Source organism: Rattus rattus, chromosome 17, assembly GCF_011064425.1.
Source record: "Rattus rattus isolate New Zealand chromosome 17, Rrattus_CSIRO_v1, whole genome shotgun sequence".
Taxonomy (NCBI): Eukaryota; Metazoa; Chordata; class Mammalia; order Rodentia; family Muridae; genus Rattus; species Rattus rattus.
In genome coordinates this window covers 40,232,475-40,248,904 of record NC_046170.1, presented here as the reverse complement: position 1 = coordinate 40,248,904, position 16,430 = coordinate 40,232,475, and the positions used below count along the sequence as shown (strand labels likewise).

Genomic DNA, 16,430 nt, shown 5'->3' with positions numbered 1-16,430 from the left:
TCCACCTGATTTTAATCATGCAATGAATGCATAATTACGTGTTAAGTGACAAGCAGAGGTTCTCTCTAAAAGTTCACTTGATGATAGTTTTTCTTTCTTGCCCATGGACCCCAAAGTGGTTCAGGCTAGATTGGCCCTCCTACCTTCGGGCCAAGATGTATTGGGAATGTGTCTGGATGGGAAGTATCTGAATTTGGTGGCCATCCATGGGAAGGAAACCTGACCCACTGTTCAGAGAAAGGTGTAGGTGTAGCCTGGTGTAGGCGAGGTCTGAGGTTGTTTGGGGCATTGCTCGGAGGGGGAGGGGTGTGCCTAGTGCATGTCAACGAGGTGGCTGGGCTTCCTAGGCCTTATGAGAGGGTGTTTGTGTAACCCAACCCGAGTGCAACTTCCCTCAGGTGTGTAGTCATAGGCACTCAGTGTAACGACTGTGGCCGCATCATGCCTCCCCGGCCCCCATGTTGAATATTTAAGCTCCAGCAAATGGCCTGAGTTAAAATTGTTTAAACAGTGGGATGCTCAGCCACCCAGGCAGGAGACCAAGGTTAGATTTCCAGGATTCACATAGTGGAAGGAAAGAACTGACAGTAGTGTGCACACATACACACACATGCACACACATGTAAACACACATATGCAAATATACCACACACATGCGAACACACATACATGGACACACATGCATACACACTTGCAAAAACACATGTATGCACATGCAAACACACATACATGCACACACATGCAAATACACCGCACACATATAAACACACATACACACATGCATACACACATGCAAATATACCACGCACATGCAAGCACACATACACATACACACATGCATACACACATGCATGCACACACATGCATGCACACACATGCATGCACACACATGCATGCACACACATGCATACATACATGCAAACACATACATGCGACTATACCACATAAATGCATACACACATATGCAAATACCCCCAAACATGCAGCCATAAACACAAATACATACTACACACACATACACACATGCACATACACATGTGCAAACACACCACACACTTGAAAACATACAAATACACACTTCATGCACATGCAAACACATAGACAAATACACAGGAATGCAAACACACACATACAAGTACATGCTTGCACAGAATATGTAAAAGAGCCCCATTTAGAGGCACACACCTTTAATTCCAGAACTTGGGGAAATGGGGGAGAGGCCAGCCTGGTCTACATAGCAAGTTCCAGGCCAGCTGAGGATACACAATAAGACTGGAAAATCTAGAAAATAGTCTGACTTAATACATGATGACAATAACATTGGCTTTTAACAAAGTGTCAAGCGGGGTTGGGGATTTAGCTCAGCGGTAGAGTGCTTGCCTAGCGAGCGCAAGGCCCTGGGTTCGGTCCCCAGCTCCGAAAAAAAGAAAAAAGAAAGAAAAACAAAACAAAACAAAGTGTCAAGCAATATGGAAAGGTCATTTAGTACCTGTAGGGAAGTGGGGGGGGGGATGAGCAGTCAGAGCCAAACTGTGCTATGCACATGCAGCCCCAAGCAGGGAAAGCAGCCACCATGGTGTCCTCTTCCTGCCTCAGCTCTAACCCTCCTGTGCAGAGCCCCTCTCTTGGATACCTCTGTGTCCTGACTTGTACTGGTGTCCTCCCTCAGCCTGATTTCCCCTGTTTCACCAGGGTCCACACCAGCCTGGCCTGCCTGGGTCCTGCTCAGCCTGCCGTGATGTCAGCAGGCTAGGATGCTGGGTCTCTCCTCCCCTGCACCCCTGCCCTTCATCCTGTTGCCACATTACTCTCCAGTTCACCTCTGTGCGGCTTAGCCACTCCCACAGGCTTCCTGCTGGCTGCAAAGAGGCCAGAGCTCAGTGTCACTCTCCTTCATTCCATCCTAGAGCCAGGGCCAGCTTTTCCCTTCCTGTGAACCTCCTGTTAGCGCTGCTATGAAACAGCCCATTCTGGGGCAAGCCCAACATCGACTGTGGTCACCCGTCTGTGATCTGGGCAGAGCTGGAGGAGACAGCTCGCCATATTTCCTGAGACCACAGCTGAGACATGTCATGGAAGTCTGTAAGACTGACCTCCAAGGTGGCCCACTCGGGTGGCCCATCTGCCCACCACAAGGCTGGTGAAGTGGTCCCTGGTTCTTGGTTTCTCTCCACAGATGGCTTGGGCTTCCTCACAGTTGGGGGGCCTGGTTTCAGAGGAGTGTGCTGCACGACTGTAAGGACCTTTGTCTCTGCAGTCGCTTGGAGTTATTTTAGCAGGGACATGAGGCCATCAGGTATTTGCAACCTGAGGGGTAGGAACTGCAACCCTGGCTTCTCATGGGAACCATAGATAAGGGACAGTGGAGGAGCACGTGGGACAGGAAGATGTGTGGCCGTGCTGCCTGTGAGGCGGGCCTCTGAGAGGAGCGTGTGGATGTGTTTATATGTATTCTGTGAAGTGGGTTATTAGATTTGTTTACAGGGTCCAGGTTGGCTGCATGATGCAGGGGCTGAGAACCCGGACTCCTAAGCACCCCCACTTGGACTAAAGACGTGGGAGTTTCCTAAGAACTAAGAAACTGGGGTCCGATGTTAGTGAGGGATAAGCAGAGTGAAGTCAGCACTGGCTTTACCCTGACTCCTCCTGGTCTGTGTTGCCCTTTGGATGGGGAAGTCCACCTTAAGGATGGTTTTCGACCTCCTTTGCCCACATTAAAGATGGTTCTCAACCTCCTCTGCCCACATTAAAGATGGTTCTCGTCCTCTGCCCACACCATCCTCTGTGGAAACACCCCCCAAACAGGTACCTGTTATTATATGTATTTATTTGGGGTAGGGTGTGTAAGCATGTTCATGGTACCCCTGTGGAGCCCAGAGACAACTTGGGGGGCTGAGTTCTGGTCTCTCTTTTACTGTGTGCATCTGAGGATCAAAGTCTTGGCCCCCCTGAGTGACCCTTATGTACGGAGCCTTTTTTTTTTTTTTTTTTTTTTTAAGCTTGTTTCTTTTTACCCCATGGCCTTCAGGTTTTTTGTTTAAGGGTTATTGAGCTAAATCCCCAACCCCTTTTTTTTTTTTTTTTTTTTCCGATTTGTTGGTTTTGGTTTTCTGGGTTTTGTTGTTGTTTTTGTTTGTTTGTTTGTTTTTTTTGAGACAGGATTTCACTGTATAGCCCTAGCTGCCTTGGGAGGCTGGCCTGTGACTCAGAGATTAATCTGCTTTTAGCTCCTAAGTACTAGGATTAAAGGCGTTTGCTACCATACCTGTTTTTTTTTTTAATTGAGATTCGTTAATATTATTTTTAAATTATATAAATATTAATGTTTTGCCTGCACCTGTGGCTGTGCTTGCCTGGTGTCCACGGAGGTCAGAGGAGGCCATCAGATCCCTTGGAATTAGAGTTACAGATGGTTGTGAGCCACCATGTGGTTGCTGGGGACTGAACTCAGGTTCTCTGGAAGAGTAGTCAGTGCTCTTAGCTACTGAGCTGGGTCTCCATCCCCGCTACTGAGCCATCTTGCTGGCCCCCTCGAGGGCTCTTAATCTAGTCAAGATCAACATAAGGCTTGCATGTACCCTCAAGTTCAAATGTGAAAAAGTTTGCTTTTTTTTTTTTTTTTTTTGGTTCTTTTTTCCGAGCTGGGGACCGAACCCAGGGCCTGCGCTTCCCTAGGTAGCGCTCTACCACTGAGCTAAATCCCAGCCCCCAAAGTTTGCTTTTGGGGTGGGTGTCACTCAAGTAGGGCAGGCTGTCCTTGAACAGGTTCTCCTGACTCGGGATCCCAGGAGTGAGCCCGTGCTGGACCCCTGTGTTGGATATTTAATCTGGCAGCTGTGATACTTGGGAGCCAGACTAGAGCTGTTTCGGGTGGTGGTAGAAATAAATGGGGTCTTGAGGTGGAGCTCCCTGGGTCAGTGTTTCTCAATTTGTGGGTTGAAACCCCTTTGGAGAGTCAAACGGCTCTTTCAGAGGGGTCACCTAAGACCATTGGAAAACACAGATCTTTACAATATGAATCATAACAGTGGCAAATTTGCAGTTATGAGGTAGCAAGGAAAATAATTGTGTGGCTGGGGTCAGCACAGCACGAGGGACTGTGTTAAAGGGTCGTAGCACTGGGAAAGTTGGGAGCCACTGCCCTGGATGCCACAGTGAGGAAAGGCTTCACTGCTGCCCCACTCTGTCCCACCAGATGTCTCCACCCTCTTGGGGTGACAGGTCAGGAAAGCCAGGTTCTCCAGCCTCAGGGACCATGAGCCAGATTAGCTCAGTCTCTTTATAACCTGAGTGAGACAACACAAACACTGCTTGTCATGTGTCCAACACCCTGTCAGTACCTGTGCCTATAGGCACATACACATGTACACATGCATACACAAACATATACACATATGAACACACATATCTGTGCATGTATATATTATCTTATACTTGTATATATGTATGAATACAGATGCATATGCATAGTCACACACATATACACACATGCATGAATACACACATATATATATATACATATACATACAAACACATACATACATATACACAGTATGCAGTATGAATAGACATACACATATACACACATACATGCACATATGCACACACTCATACACACCAATACATACATACATACATATACACAGTACACAGTATGAATAAACATATATACACATATGTATACACACATACACACACATATACACGCATACACACACATACATACATATACACAATACACCGTATGAATAGACATACACATACACATACACATACACATATGCACACACTCATACACACCAACACATACATACATATACACAGTATGCAGTATGAATAAACATATACACACATGTATACACACATGTATACACGCATACACACATACATACATATACATAATACACCGTATGAATAAACACATGTATACACATATACACACATGTATACAAACACATATATACACACACATACATGCACATATGCACACACTCATACACACAGAGGCTGGTGAACCAGCTCAGTGGTGGAGTGCTTCCCTAAGATGTATGTGGCCTGGAGTTCAATTCTCAGTGCTACAGAATAGATAGAAAGGGTTGCGGCATAACTCCGTGGAAGATCATTCTCCTAGCCTTCACAAGGTTGTGGGTTCAAATTCATAGTTTACCACCCAAAGGGAGAAGAATATAAATCAAGAAATTGGGGTGTGATGCTTTGAGGACCACAGTCTCTCTATGAGCTCTATTCTCAATGACTTCATCTCCCAGACAGAGAACTTGAGCCCACATCACTGCCAGTATTTAAGCCGAGGGCTGTGCTCAGCCCGTCCAGTCTGCCCTGACCTTTTTGCTGTGCACTGGCCCAGGCAGATCCTTGAAGCAGCCTTCATCCCCAGGGAGCTAGGCCTGATAGGTTTCTTCCCACTCTCTCTTCAGTGCAAGACACCTTGGAGCTCAGGGCTGAGTCCACACGGGCTGAGGCTCTCCCATCTGCCTGCAGTGCTCTGAGGCCTCCAGCCTGCTCTCCATTAGCCCTGGCTAATAGCTCTCTTCATCCAGTCACCTAGTGCCTCTCGGGGCCTGGACTGGCTTGGATGGCATCAATTCGCATGGCCTGCGGACCATAAGATATTGCAGAGGGATGGTGAGTGGACACTCTGCTTTCTCGCTCTTTGTCTGTCTTTGCCTCTGTCTCTCTCTGTCTCTCTCTGTTTCTGTCTCTGTCTCTTTCTGAGACAGGGTTTCTCTGTAGCCCTGGCTATCCTAGAACTTGCTCTGTAGACCAGGCTGGTCTCCACCTCAGAGATCTGCCTGCCTTTCCTCCCAAATGCTGGGATTAAAGTTTTGTCTTGCCACCTTCTGCCTTTTTTTTTTTTTTTTTTTTGAGACAACATCTTGCTATTCCTGCCTCTGCCTCTGCCTCTGCCTCTGCCTCTGCCTCTGCCTCTGCCTCTGCCTCTGCCTCTGCCTCTGCCTCTGCCTCTGCCTCTGCCTCTGCCTCTGCCTTCTGAGTGCTGAGACAATAGGCATGCGCCATTATTGCTGATACTTTTATTTTGTTCTCTGTGTGAGACAGAGGCTCACGTTGCCCAGGCTGGCTTTGAACTTCTGATCTTTCAGCCTCAACCTCTCAACCTCTGGTATTACATCTGTGCTTCACCATACTCAGATCCTCTTGAGAACCTCTAAATGAGCCTTGAATCTATTATAAGTTAAACATGCAGGGGCTGGCGAGAGGGCTCAGTGAATGAAAGTGCTTGCCACAAAGCCTGACAACCCGAGTTCAATCCCCAGAACCCACATAAAGGAAGAAGGCGAGAACTAACTCCACGAAGTCCTACACATGCGTGCATGCGCACACACACGCACATAATAATAATTTAAAATTAAGGAGAAAGTTGAAGATGATATTAATGTAGGGTGGCTATCTCCTTGGCAGCGGTTTAAAATGAGGGTTGCTTGTTTTTGAGACAATGTCTGTCTATGTAGCCCCGGCTGTCCTGGAACTCCCTAAGCTGGCTTCAAATTCACAGATTCCCCTGCCTCAGCTTCCCAAGTGCTGAAATTAAGGGGCGGAGGTAAACCACCATCCTATGTTTTTCTCTTTTTTGTCTTTTTCCCTTTCATTTTTTTCTTTTCTTTTTTTTTCGGAGCTGGGGACCGAACCCAGGGCCTTGCGCTTGCTAGGCAAGCGCTCTACCACTGAGCTAAATCCCAACCTCTTCCCTTCATTTTTTTTTTTTTTTTTTTTTTTTTTTTTTTTTCTTTTTTTTTTCTTTTTTTTTTTTGTTTTTTTTTTTTTTTTTTTTTTTTTTTTTTTCCCCACGGTTTTTTTTTTTTTTTTTTGATTTTGTGGCTTTTTAAAATTTTTTTTTTTTTTTTTTTTTTTTTTCCTTCATTTTAAACTTTCATTTTGCCAACTGTTTGCCCGTTTGATGGTGCGCTGAATACATGCAATTCCAGCAGAGGCCAGAAGAGGGCACCAGATCCCCCGAGACTGGAGTTGCAGCTGGCTGTGCGCCACCATTGTGGGACTGAGCTTGAGTCCTCTGCAGGAGCAGCCAATGCTTTTAACTACTGAGCCAGCTTCCCTGTCCCCACCCCACACCTCTTTTGAGGACAGGGTCTCACTATGTATCTGAGTGAGGTGCAAGACAGCCTGGGGTATCGGGTGATGCTATTCCATACAAACTAACGAATGAGTCCGGCTTTCTGGGACCCTAGTTCAGGCCCGTAATCTTAGTGCTCTGAGAGACTGAGGAAGGAAGAGTCTCAAACATCAAAACGCCAGGGCTGGGGTTGGGGATTTAGCTCAGTGGTAGAGCGCTTGCCTAGCAAGCGGAAGGCCCAGGGTTCGGTCCTCAGCTCCGAAAAAAAGAAAACAAACAAAACAACAACAACAACAAAAACCCGCCAGGGCTGGAGAGGTGCTCAGAGGTTAAGAGCACTTCTTGCACACAGTTTGATCCCCGGCATCTACCTGGCAGCTCACAACTGTCTGTAACGCAGTTCCAGGGTATCTGATGCCCTCACCCAGCCTCTAATAACAGCAGGACATACATGTAAGCAGACCCGCATATATACCTAAAACTTCTTTAAATTTCTGTTGTTTCTCTAAGTAGCCCTGCCTGCTCTGCAACTCTCAATGTAGACCAGGCTAGACTCAAATTCACAGAAATCCACCTGCCTCTGCATTCTGAGTGCTGGGATTAAAGGTGTGTCCATCATTGTGCTCAGCTTAAGGTTGAGAGTTTAAAGAAGCATCGTGAATAGCTCCTATGAATAGCACTGGGGTGAGCAGAGGTCATTGCCAAGGGCTACTAAAGAGGAGACAGATATATAGATGGGTTCTGCTGCTTTCAAGCCACCAGCCCAGCTCCTGTGTGTGTCCGGGGACAATTTTCAGGCTCCAGGAGATAAGGACCGGTCTGATCTCAACACTTGGGATTCATGTCTTTTCCTGCAGGAAGAGAGATGGGGCGGGGGAGTGTGAAAACAGATGGAAATGTAATTTTTTAATGACAGCAGCAGATGGTAAAAAGACACAAGAGTGTATTCACACCATGTCGGAGCTGTGCGAGAGCGCATGGCCCAGCCAGAATGTGCACGGTGGGGCTGTCTCAATGGCTCCCCCGCCAAAACCAGGAGGCGGGCCAGCTGCAGGCAAGAACAAGCCGCAGGGAGGGGCGGGACCGGCTGCCAGTTCTGCACAGCCACAGGTGGATGGGAAATACCTGTGGCCACCTGGCGAGATCTGGAGGCTTGCTCTGTGTTCTGGTTCTTCCAGACATGGCACTGGGCTCCAGGTACCCGTGGCTTTCCAAAGGCTACGCTTTCAAGGTTGCTCATCTGCCCCCTGGTACCCACTGCTCATGCATTATGTCGCATCCCTGATTCCATCCATTTTAAACTCCCACAGAAGTGTAGACAGTAGCCAGGCATGGTTGTTCATGCCTCTAGTCTCCGTTCTTGGGAGACAGAAGCTTGAAGGTTGAGGGAGGCCTGGGTTACATGATGAGTTAGTTGCAGGCTAGCCTTGGGTACAGACACCCTCAAAAAAAGAAAGCTCTTTCCTTTCTGCTGTCTCCGTGCCATCCAGAATGAGCCACAGGCCACAGTCACAGTTACCACCGCAAGCAGCCAGGAGGCAGAGAGAATGCCGGAGGCATTCATCACCACAGGATCAACTTTGGCAAATGCCATCCAGGTTACTTCAGGAAAATTGATATGAGGCATGACCACTTGAAGAGGAACCAGAGCTTCTGCCAAGTTGTCAAATTGTGGACACGGGACAGTGAGCAGACACGTGTCAATGCTGAAGAAAGAAAGAAAGAGAGAAAGAAAGAAAGAAAGAAAGAAAGAAAGAAAGAAAGAAAGAAAGAAAGAAAGCAGAAACCGAGACTGAAGCTGCTCCCACCGTTGAAGGTGTGCGGTTGGGCTACTACTAAGTTCTGGAGACGGAAACGTTCCCTAAGCAATCTGTCATCATGGAGGCCAAAGTCTTTAGCAGAATTGCTGGAGAGAAGATTACGGGTGTTGGAGGTGCCTGTGTCCTGGTGGCTTGAAAATGCTAACATTTTCAGAACAAACACAAGATCAATGACAACAACCAAATAAGTTATAAAGTAAATAAAATTTATTAAGTGTAGATAGGAATTATCAGTTCTCATTCCCAAACTTCCCATGATCCTTGGGTTCCAAGGTCAGTTTCAAGTTTTGTTTTTTTTTTTTTTTTTAAGAATTATTTATTTATTTCATGTATGTAAGTACACTGTAGCTGTCTTCAGACACATCAGAAGAGGGCATCAGATCTCATTACAGATGGTTGTGAAGCACCATGTGGTTGCTGGGAATTGAACTCAGGACCCCTGGAAGAGCAGTCAGTGCTCTTAACCACTGAGTCATCTCTCCAGGCCCCAGTTTCAAGTTTTAATCAAAACAGTCTGGTTTTGTCGTTTTATTATTTTTTTTTCGTTTTATTATTTTTTTCTCTGTGTGTGCAGGGCAGTGGTGGCGGTGACTGCCATCTTTAGTGTGGAGAACAAAGGGCTACTTTGTGGAACTGGTTGTCTCCTCTCACCTTTAGGTGGGTTCTGGGGATTGAGCTCTGACTTGCATACAGACAACCTCTTTACTTCCTAAGCCATCTGGATAACCAGTGCCAAGTTCTGTTTGTTTTGAGACAGGGCCACATCTCTTCCAGGGTGGCCTCGAGCTTGCTCTGTAGTTGAGGATGCCTTTGCACCTCTGATTCCCTTTTCCTTGCACCTCCAGAGCTCGGGAATCACAGGCGTGTGCTACCACACCCAGCAAGTCTCAGCTGGGACCTGTCCATTTTTCTTGAGATTAGGATGTGGTTGTAGAAGTTGTGAGCTGCGTGGGAGGAAGGCAGGGGAGTAGCGCAGCCCTCTCTTTACAGGTCACACTGCTGACTGACAGCTTTCGAAGCACTGGTGCTGGTCTCTTTGGAGGGAAGTCCCCCAGCACAGTCACACTGACAGGATGGGCGTTGGGAGTTGCCTCCCAGAGGAGAGGGTCCTGCATCCCATTCAGAATTATGATTGTCTTGACTACCTTATTTATTTCTTTGTTTATCCTTCATGCTACTGTAGTCCCAGGGTATCTTATACTTTGCACTATCCAACACCAATTTCTGTTCTCCTCAAGCTGGTCTGGCTTTTCCCTGGGAGTGAATTCTGTTAAGCCCTGTGTCCCTATGGTATGTGCCCAGTAGGGGCTTGTGTGGATCTCCTCATCCTGGGTCCAACCCAATTTCCAACTGCCTTACCCAAATATTCAAATTCATTCTCTCTCTCTCTCTCTCTCTCTCTCTCTCTCTCTCTCTCTCTCTCTCTCTCTCTCTCTCTCCCTCCTTGATTCCTTTGTTCTTAAGATAGTGGCTTACTGTGTGGCTTAAACTATTAATTCTCCTGTAATAGGTGTGGACTACCCCTAGTGAGCTCCATTCCTGGAGACTGGTTCCTTATTCTGGAGAAGAGTGTAGAGCCAAGTTCTGGTCACTGGTGTTGTTTGCCCTCTAGTGGACAGATCGGGAACTGCATTGACGAGATGTGCCTCCCCAGTTCACCCGGATCACACTTGCCAGGTCAGATACAGTGTTCATTAGTGGATGAGGAATAGAATCCTTTCTTTCTTTCTTTCTTTCTTTCTTTCTTTCTTTCTTTCTTTCTTTCTTTCTTTCTTTCTTTCTTTCTTTCTTTTTAATTTCATGTATATAAGTACACTGACGCTGTCTTCAGACACACTAGAAGAGGGCATCAGATCCCATCACAGATGGTTGTGAGCCACCATGTGGTTGCTAGGAATTGAACTCAGGACCTCTGGAAGAGCAGTTGGTGCTCTTTTTTTTTTTTTTTTTTTTTTTTTTCTTTTTTTTTTTTGAGCTGGGGACCGAACCCAGGGCTTTGCGCTTGCTAGGCAAGTGCTCTACCGCTGAGCTAAATCCCCAACCCCAGGTGCTCTTTTTTTTATTTATTTATTTTTTCTTTTTTTCGGAGCTGGGGACCAAACCCAGGGCCTTGCGCTTGCTAGGCAAGCGCTCTACCACTGAGCTAAATCCCCAACCCCGCAGTTGGTGCTCTTAACCGCTGAGGCGCTGTCTCTCTAGCCCCCGCGGGTTGGGACCTTATTCTGTAGTCTACCAGCTAGCCTTAAGAAGCAGCAGAGGGGGTGGAGAGATGGCTCAGTGGTTGAGAGCATGTCCTGTTCTCTTTTTGCCGAGGACCCAAGTTTGGTTCTCAACACCCCTATCAAGAGGCCCAGGACTGCTTGTAGCTCTCCATCTCCAGGACATAGGACATCTATATGCCACTCATGGTCTCCATGACACTTGCACTCGTGTGCACAAACCTCTACACATAACTACATACAATAAATATTTTTTCAGTTGTTTTGTTTATTTGGTTTTATTTTTGTTTGGTTTGGTTTGGTTTGATTTTGGGGACAGGGTTTCTCTGTGTAGTTTTGGCTGTCCTGGAACTCACTCTGTAGACCAGGTAGGACTCACACTCAGGGATCCACCTGCCTCTGCCTCCCAAGTGCTGGAAGTAAAGGTGTGCGCTACCACAGTCCCACTCAAATTTTTTTTTTTAGACAGACAGACAAAGCAACTAACCTGTCATTTGCTATATGACTGTGAATAGTATGTTAAGTGAAAGGAGCCAGGCTCAGAAGACAACTGCAGGGGTTGGGGATTTAGCTCAGTGGTAGAGCGCTTGCCTAGCAAGCATAAGGCCCTGGGTTCGGTCCTCAGATGGGGGGGTGGGGCTGTTGAGACTGCAACATTGTCTCATTTACATGTGGCAAACTCAACCACTACCCCAGGCACCAGGAGCAGCCGGGAGAGAGGAAATGGTGGCTAGAGGGCACAGGCTCTGCCCAGGGTGGTGACCACAGACCGTAATAGCAATGTATATTCTGAGCTAGGCACAGTGGTCCCCATCTGTAATGGAGCTGTGTGGGAGGATTTTCCATTCAAGGCCAGAGTGAGCTCCTTAGTGAAGGCTCTTTCTTTCTTTCTTTCTTTCTTTTTTTTTTTTTCTTTTTTTCGGAGCTGGGGACCGAACCCAGGGCCTTGTGCTTCCTAGGCAAGCGCTCTACCACTGAGCTAAATCCCCAACCCCGTGAAGGCTCTCTCAAATAAAGCAAATCCACAGCGATATATGCTTCAAGACAGCTAGAGTGTGGGGATGCTCTGAGCCCTTGGGCTCCGTGTTTAGAGCCCAAGGCCCTGTGCATGGGAAGCACTTGCTCGGCCCCAATCCAGAGAGCAGGTCTTAGATATTCTCATCTCAGGGAATGACCTGTATTTTGAGAAGGTAGGTGTGTGTGTGTGTGTGTGTGTGTGTGTGTGTGTGTGTGTGTGTGTGGTATATACATACATATACTAGTATGGATGTGGATTATATATGGATATATGTCAAACTAGCATATTGGACTCAATGAGTGAATAAAATGAATATTTTAAATAGATATTTAAATTTTTACTTACATATGTAGATTGCCGGCTTGTCTATGCATATCATATGAGTGCAGTACACTCAATGGCCAGAAGAGGGCACTGGATCCCCTGGGACTATAGTTACGAGTTGTGAGCGCTCTGATGTGGGTGCTGGGCATCAAACCTGGGTCCTCTGCTGAACCAGAACCATCTGCACGCCGAACCATCTCTCCAGCATAGGTATATGTGGTTTGTTTGGATTGTTGTTTTGGCTTGGTTTGATTTCAGATTTTTTTCCAGACAAGTTTTCTCTGTATAGCCTTGGCTGTCCTGGAACTGGCTCTGTAGACCAGGCTGGCCTCGAACTCAGAAATCTGCCTGCCTATGCATCCTGAGAACTGAGGTTAAACATGTAGCACCATGTACAACTGTTTGTTTTTGAGACTGGGTCTGGTGTAGCCCAGGCTATCTTCAGACTGGCTATGTTGTTAAGGATGACCCTCCCCTGATGCCTCCACATCTACCTCCCTTACACGGTTATTACTTTTTTTTTTTCGGAGCTGGGGACCAAACCTTCTGGAGCTGGGGGCCTTGCGCTTGTTAGGCAAGTGCTTTACCACTGAGCTAAATCCCCAACCCCGGTTATTACTTTTTAACAGATAACTTTTTAAAAAAAGATTTATTATGTGTTTTATGTATACCAGTGTTTTGTCTACACCAGTATATTTTCCACACCAGAAGAGGCCATGGGATCCCATGGATCTACAGTTATAGACAGTTGAGAGCTGCCGAGGGGGTGCTGGGAATTGAACTCAGGACCGCTAAAAGAACAGCCAGAGCTCTTAACCACTGAGCTATCTCTCTGGCTCCCAATTACTATTCTTTAGCTAAAAACAAAGCAAACTGGGTTTGGGCTGGCGTGCGGGTCTGCAGTCTCAGAATATAAAACCACAAAGCAAAGGCTGTTGGGATTGTCAGTGTTAGGAGCGCCCCCTGCTGTTGCAAAGGTTCAGTCCCTGCACCCACATCTGCCAACCACGGCTAACTCCAGTTCCCAGGGATTCAGCCCCATCTCCTGGCTTCCTTGGGCATTACACCCACAGGACACACACACACACACACACACACACACACACACACACACACACACACCACGTCTTTTTAAAAAATCCTACAAAACAAAACAAAGTTATTTTTCTCCCCACCAATACCCCCCCCCCTTTTTTCTTTTTCTGGGAATTCTAGCCATGTGCTCTCCCTCAGGCCCTGTTTACTAACTGGGTACAAAATCACACCAAGACCTCTGCCTCTAACCTTTGGCCTTGTGGGGCATCCTTGCTTCCTGAGACAGGCAGGCTTTCTTCCACTCACCCCCCAGAGCAGGAAATAATGGTGTGGCAATCCTTAGCATCCACCTTAAGTAGCTGGGGGTGGGGGTGGGGCATTGTTAGTGTAAATTGTCATCTTGACACAATGTTGCAGTCTCAGCGACAGGTAGGCACAGGGTGGCCTGTGTAGGACGGTCTCCATTGATGTGGATAGATACAGACCAAAGCCCCAGCCCTGGGAATGGCTACACCGGCTTCCTCTATGTAAGAGGAGAAGGCAGACTGGGCTCTAATCAGACTGCACGCTCTTCTCTCTGCTCTCCACAGCTGTGTGAGGAGATCAGCTGTCTACATTTCTGCCTTAACTTCCCCTGCAGGGAGGGGTTGTAACCTGGAGCTGTGGGCTAACGTAAACCAGTCTCCCCCATGCTGCTTTGTGTTATTTCCTCCCTACAGAAATGAAACTAGGACAAAGGGTCCCAATTCCCGGAGAGTCCGCTCCATCTCCCACCCGCCAAGGCCCCATTGTCTCTGCTCTCTTTGCCCTTCCTCTCTGTTTACCCCTGGATGCTGAGGGGTGGGGGCTCTAGGAGCTTCTTAGTATGGGGGGGGGAGGGAAATCTGGGACCTATCAAATGGCATGGTGGCATGCGCCTTTACTCCCAGGACTTGGGAGGCAGAGGCAGAGGATATCTGAGATGGTCTACGAAGCGAGTTCCTGGACAGCCAGAGCTACACAAAGAAAACCCTGTATCAAAAAACAAAAACAAGGGTTGGGGATTTAGCTCAGTGGTAGGGCGCTTGCCTAGCAAGCGCAAGTCCCTGGGTTCAGTCCTCAGCTCAAAAACAAACAAACAAAAAAACAAAAACAAAAACAAAACCCACTGTGCTTTGAGCATGTGCAATTCAGTGACTTTGGTAAATGGACAGAGCTGTGTAACCACTACCCAGAACCTCCAAGGAAGAGGAGTACTATACTCTCATCTCTCCTTCCTCCCTCCCGGCAACTGCAAATCTTTCTGTGGCTAGGGACCTGCCTACTGTGGTTGAAGAGAATCACACCAATCGTACCGTGCAGACCTCTGAGTCCGGCTTTTATAATTTTACCTTCTGTGCGTGAGTGTTTTGCCTGCATGCATGTCAGTGCACCACATGTGTGCCTGCCTATGAATCCAGAGGGTGTCAGCTGCCCTGGAACTGTAGTTACTGATGGCTGTCAATCACCATGTGGGTGCTGGAATGGAACCCAGGTCCTTTGGAAGAACATAACTACTGTGCCATCTCTCTGGTCCTCTGTCTGAATTCTTTTCTTTCTTTCTTCCTTTCTTTCTCTCCCCACTCAACTTTTGTGGTGTGTGCCTGTGTGTGTATGTGTGTATATGTGTGTGCATGTGTGTGTATATGTGTGTGTGTTCGTGTGCATGAAAACGTGTGCACGAACGTAGAGACTAAAGAACAACCTCAGCTGTCACTTCTCCAGCGCTTGTTTGCTTTTGAGAGAGCATTTCTCACTGGCCTGACTTTGCCTCAAGTAGCACAGGCTGCCAGTCTAGTGAGAGACAGGGATCCACCTGCCTCTGCCTTCCCAGAGCTGGGATTTCAAGTGGGTACACCTACTTGACTTTTGTTGTTGTTTTGAGACAGGGTCTTTCTACTATGTAGCTCTGGCTGACCTGGAACTCACTACGTAGACCAGGCTGGCCTTGAACTCACAGAGCTCCGCCCACCTCTGCCTCCCAAGTGCTTGGGATAAAGGTGTTAGTAACCATACCTGGCTTGTTTGTGATTGTCCGGTGTCAGTGGCGCCATCTGGGAATCATGGAGGTTTGTTTGTTTGATTTTCTTAGTTTCTAGTTTTAATTTTTTTTTTTTTTTCCGGAGCTGGGGACCGAACCCAGGGCCTTGCCCTTCCTAGGCAAGCGCTCTACCACTGAGCTAAATCCCCAACCCCTAGTTTCTAGTTTTAAATACCACTTGCATCCCTGGTTCCCACGGGGGTCAGAAGAGGGCAGCCAGGTTCCCAGAATCAAACCAGGGTCACCTGGGTCACCTACAAAACCAATCTTAACTTCTGAGCCCCTGGTTTTGGTGTCCTTTTGATTGACTTTGCAGGATCTCATGATGTGTCCCTGGCTGACCTGGAACTTTCTACATAGATGAGGCTAGCCCTGAACTCAGGGATATGCCTGCCTCTGTCTTCCCAGTGTCTGATAACCAGAGCACCACTGTAGCTTTTTAAAAGCCTACAGCACCCGGTATTCCCAGGCGGTCTCCCATCCAAGTACTAACCAGGCCCGACCCTGCTTAGCTTCCGAGATCAGACAAGATCGGGCGCGTTCAGGATGGCATGGCCATAGTTGTTTTTGCCTTTGGATACAGGGTCTCACTACGTGCCCCAGGTTGGTCTGGGACTTGCTGTGTAGCCCAGAAGCTTTCAGTTCACAATCCTCCTGCCTCAGCCTCCATGTGGGGTTGTGGTAATGGCCCAGGGTTATGGAGGAAGGGTCTCGGGAGCTTCAACCCCAGACACCTCAGACACGGATGGCAGGAGTTGGCTACCTCCCCCTCCCAACCTGGTACTCTAAAGTCAGCTCCCCTCTCCACTAACCCTGCAGGAATTTATTCACTCCTTGGTTGACCTTA

General features: G+C 47.5%; 1 non-coding gene across 1 annotated transcript; it reads right to left on the bottom strand.

Moving 5' to 3' along the window:
* Window positions 1-16,027: 16,027 nt before the first annotated feature.
* On the bottom strand, window positions 16,028-16,146 carry LOC116886767. The gene has a single exon (XR_004386168.1). It is a non-coding gene; the product is annotated as a 5S ribosomal RNA (ribosomal RNA).
* Window positions 16,147-16,430: the final 284 nt, after the last annotated feature.